Here is a 5,600-nt window from a genome sequence, read left to right as displayed (position 1 = left end):
ACGGCCATAACGGTTATGTTCCACAAGACCAAGGATGGGAAGTAATCCTAGTAAAACCAGAATGCATGACTTGTTTCTGGACGTATGAATTACGTGTCTCTATTGCCTTTGCTGAACGACTTGTGTACTAGCTAGAATTATCTTCACAACCATCTTGTATCAAATTTATTGTGTGCTATATTTCATGCTATATGTAAAATAAGCGGTATTGTAAGTTTGTAAAATATTGTGTAAAAGTTTGAACGCGAAATATTATTATAATCAGTTTTTCATATAGAATTGTAGTAGTTGAATTGTATATTAGCTACTAAGTATGAACTTAAGGGGTAGGTACTACCCGAATTTAAACTTATAAAACGCTAATATGAAGAAAAAGCTTTTATAAATGAGTTCATATTATGCTACGAAATACTATTAACTACTCTTAATATTCTGTATGATTAACTTGTTCCATTTGACTATTTTGAAGGAAATGGCACCGACTACTCGACACACCGTGAATATGAATGAAGAGGAATTCCGTACTTTTCTAGCTTCAAACATAGCCGCAGTACAGGCTGCGCTACATACCAACAATAACCTTGGATCTAGCAGTACAGAAAATCATGTAGGATGCACCTACAAAGAATTCACTGCCTGCAAACCTTTGGAATTTGATGGAACCGAAGGACCGATCGGATTGAAACGGTGGACCGAGAAGGTCGAATCGGTGTTTTCCATAAGTAAGTGTACTGAAGAGGACAAAGTGAAGTACGCTACGCATACTTTCACAGGTTCTGCGTTAACATGGTGGAATACCTATCTAGAGCAAGTGGGACAAGACGATACGTACGCACTACCGTGGTCAGCATTCAAGCACTTGATGAACGAGAAGTACCGTCCCAGAACCGAGGTCAATAAGCTCAATACAGAACTTAGAGGGTTACGAACCCAAGGATTTGATATTACCACGTACGAAAGACGATTCACAGAATTGTGCCTATTGTGTCCGGGAGCATTCGAAGATGAGGAAGAGAAGATCGACGCGTTTGTGAAAGGATTACCGGAAAGAATCCAAGAAGATATAAGTTCACACGAGCCCACCTCCATACAACAGGCATTTAGAATGGTTCACAAACTAGTGAACCAGATTGAAGAAAGAATTAAAGAACAGACTGCTGAAGAGACCAATGTGAAGCAAGTCAAAAGAAAGTGGGAGGAAAACGGTGATAAGAATCACCAATACAACAACAACAGCAATTACAACAATAATCGCAACAATTATCCCATCAATCGCAACATCAATCGCAACTACAACAAACGGCCCAACAACAACGACAACAACAACAACAACAACAACAACAACAACAACAACAACTACAACAATCATCCCAATAACAATAATAACCGCAACAACAACAACAATCAGAAGCAGCTATGCCAAAGGTGTGAAAAGTATCACTCGGGGTTCTGCACCAAATTTTGCAACAAGTGTAAAAGAAATGCTCATGGCGCGGCGAAGTGTGAGGTCTACGGACCAGGGGTTAATAGAACGAAAGGAATAAATGGTGTCGGAACGAGTAATGGCGGAGCAAGTAGTGTCGGAGCAAGTTATGCCAATGTAGTTTGTTATAAATGTGGAAAACCGGGCCACATCATTAGAAATTGCCCGAACCAGGAGAACACGAATGGACAAGGCCGCGAAAGAGTTTTCAATATTAATGCGGCAGAGGCACAGGAAGACCCGGAGCTTGTTACAGGTACGTTTCTTATTGACAATAAATCTGCTTACGTTTTATTTGATTCGGGTGCGGATAGAAGCTATATGAGTAGAGATTTTTGTGCTAAATTAAGTTGTCCATTGACGCCTTTGGATAGTAAATTTTTACTCGAATTAGCAAATGGTAAATTAATTTCAGCAGATAATATATGTCAGAATCGAGAAATTAAACTGGTTAGCGAAACATTTAAGATTGATTTGATACCAGTAGAGTTAGGGAGTTTTGATGTGATAATCGGTATGGACTGGTTGAAAGAAGTGAAAGCAGAGATCGTTTGTTACAAAAATGCAATTCGCATTATACGAGAAAAAGGAAAACCCTTAATGGTGTACGGAGAAAAGGGCAACACGAAGTTACATCTTATTAGTAATTTGAAGGCACAAAAACTAATAAGAAAAGGTTGCTATGCTGTTCTAGCACACGTCGAGAAAGTACAAACTGAAGAAAAGAGCATCAATGATGTTCCCATTGCAAAAGAATTTCCCGATGTATTTCCGAAAGAATTACCGGGATTACCCCCCACATCGATCCGTTGAATTTCAAATAGATCTTGTACCAGGAGCTGCACCAATAGCTCGTGCTCCTTACAGACTCGCACCCAGCGAGATGAAAGAACTGCAAAGCCAATTACAAGAACTTTTAGAGCGTGGTTTCATTCGACCAAGCACATCACCGTGGGGAGCTCCTGTTTTGTTTGTCAAGAAGAAAGATGGTACATTCAGGTTGTGTATCGACTACCGAGAGTTGAACAAACTTACCATCAAGAACCGCTACCCACTACCGAGAATCGACGACTTATTTGATCAACTACAAGGCTCGTCTGTTTATTCAAAGATTGACTTACGTTCCGGGTATCATCAAATGCGGGTAAAAGAAGATGATATTCCAAAGACTGCTTTTAGAACACGTTACGGTCATTACGAGATTATGGTCATGCCGTTTGGTTTAACTAATGCACCAACTGTGTTCATGGACCTTATGAACTGAGTGTGTGGACCATACCTTGACAAGTTTTTCATTGTTTTCATTGATGACATACTTATTTACTCAAAGAATGACCAAGAACACGGTGAACATTTGAGAAAGGTGTTAGAAGTATTGAGGAAGGAAGAATTATACGCTAAGTTTTCAAAGTGTGCATTTTAGTTGGAAGAAGTTCAATTCCTCGGTCACATAGTGAACAAAGAAGGTATTAAGGTGGATCCGGCAAAGATAGAAACTGTTGAAAAGTGGGAAACCCTGTAAAACTCCGAAACACATACGCCAGTTTTTAGGACTAGCTGGTTACTACAGAAGGTTCATCCAAGACTTTTCCAGAATAGCAAAACCCTTGACTGCATTAACGCATAAAGGGAAGAAATTTGAATGGAATGATGAACAAGAGAAAGCGTTTCAGTTATTGAAGAAAAAGCTAACTACGGCACCTATATTGTCATTGCCTAAAGGGAATGATGATTTTGTGATTTATTGTGATGCATCAAAGCAAGGTCTCGGTTGTGTATTAATGCAACGAATGAAGGTGATTGCTTATGCGTCTAGACAATTGAAGATTCACGAACAAAATTATACGACGCATGATTTGGAATTAGGCGCGGTTGTTTTTGCATTAAAGACTTGGAGGCACTACTTATATGGGGTCAAAAGTATTATATATACCGACCACAAAAGTCTTCAACACATATTTAATCAGAAACAACTGAATATGAGGCAGCGTAGGTGGATTGAATTATTGAATGATTACGACTTTGAGATTCGTTACCACCCGGGGAAGGCAAATGTGGTAGCCGATGCCTTGAGCAGGAAGGACAGAGAACCCATTCAAGTAAAATCTATGAATATAATGATTCACACTAACCTTACTACTCAAATAAAGGAGGCGCAACAAGGAGTTTTAAAAGAGGGAAATATAAAGGATGAAATACCCAAAGGATCGGAGAAGCATCTTAATATTCGGGAAGACGGAACCCGGTATAGGGCTGAAAGAATTTGGGTACCAAAATTTGGAGATATGAGAGAAATGGTACTTAGAGAAGCTCATAAAACCATATACTCAATACATCCTGGAACGGGGAAGATGTACAAGGATCTTAAGAAACATTTTTGGTGGCCAGGTATGAAAGTCGATATTGCTAAATATGTAGGAGAATGTTTGACGTGTTCTAAGGTCAAAGCTGAACATCAGAAACCATCAGGTCTACTACAACAACCTGAAATCTCGGAATGGAAATGGGAAAACATTACCATGGATTTCATTACTAAATTGCCAAGGACTGCAAGTGGTTATGATACTATTTGGGTAATAGTTGATCGTCTCACCAAGTCAGCACACTTCCTGCCAATAAGAGAAGATGACAAGATGGAGAAGTTAGCACGACTGTATTTGAAGGAAGTCGTCTCCAGACATGGAATACCAATCTCTATTATCTCTGATAGGGATGGCAGATTTATTTCAAGATTCTGGCAGACATTACAGCAAGCATTAGGAACTCGTCTAGATATGAGTACTGCCTATCATCCACAAACTGATGGACAGAGCGAAAGGACGATACAAACGCTTGAAGACATGCTACGAGCATGTGTTATTGATTTCGGAAACAGCTGGGATCGACATCTACCGTTAGCAGAATTTTCCTACAACAACAGCTACCATTCAAGCATTGAGATGGCGCCGTTTGAAGCACTTTATGGTAGAAAGTGCAGGTCTCCGATTTGTTGGAGTGAAGTGGGGGATAGACAGATTACGGGTCCGGAGATTATACAAGAAACTACCGAGAAGATCATCCAAATTCAACAACGGTTGAAAACCACCCAAAGTCGACAAAAGAGCTACACTGACATTAAAAGAAAAGATATAGAATTTGAAATTGGAGAGATGGTCATGCTTAAAGTTACACCTTGGAAAGGCGTTGTTCGATTTGGTAAACGAGGAAAATTAAATCCAAGGTATATTGGATCATTCAAGATTATTGATCGTGTCGGACCAGTAGCTTACCGACTTGAGTTACCTCAACAACTCAAGGCTATACATAACACTTTCCACGTCTCAAATTTGAAGAAATGTTTTGCTAAAGAAGATCTCACTATTCCGTTAGATGAAATCCAAATCAACGAAAAACTCCAATTCATCGAAGAACCCGTCGAAATAATGGATCGTGAGGTTAAAAGACTTAAGCAAAACAAGATACCAATTGTTAAGGTTCGATGGAATGCTCGTAGAGGACCCGAGTTCACCTGGGAGCGTAAAGATCAGATGAAGAGGAAATACCCGCATCTATTTCTAGAAGATTCGTCAACACCTTCAACAGCTTAAAATTTCGGGACAAAATTTATTTAACGGGTAGGTACTGTAGTGACCCGAACTTTTCCATGTTTATATATATTAATTGAGATTGATATTTACATGATTAAATGTTTCCAACATGTTAAGCAATCAAACTTGTTAAGACTTGATTAATTGAAATAGGTTTCATATAGACAATTGACCACCCAAGTTGACCGGTGATTCTCGAACGTTAAAACTTGTAAAAACTATACGATGACATATATATGGTTATATATATAGTTAATATGATTTTATTATAAGTATGTATCTCATTAGGTATTTTAACAATGAGTTATATACATAAAAATGAGACTATTAATTTAAGAAACTCGAAAACGATATATATAACGATTATCGTTATAACAACGTCTTACTAGGTACATATTGTAGTGACCCGAACTTTTCCATGTTTATATATATTAATTGAGATTGATGTTTACATGATTAAATGTTTCCAACATGTTAAGCAATCAAACTTGTTAAGACTTGATTAATTGAAATAGGTTTCATATAGACAA

This window comes from Rutidosis leptorrhynchoides, chromosome 2 (genome assembly GCF_046630445.1).
Source record: "Rutidosis leptorrhynchoides isolate AG116_Rl617_1_P2 chromosome 2, CSIRO_AGI_Rlap_v1, whole genome shotgun sequence".
Classification (NCBI taxonomy): Eukaryota; Viridiplantae; Streptophyta; class Magnoliopsida; order Asterales; family Asteraceae; genus Rutidosis; species Rutidosis leptorrhynchoides.
The sequence above is the reverse complement of the archived record's forward strand: the minus strand, read 5'-3'. Positions refer to the sequence as shown.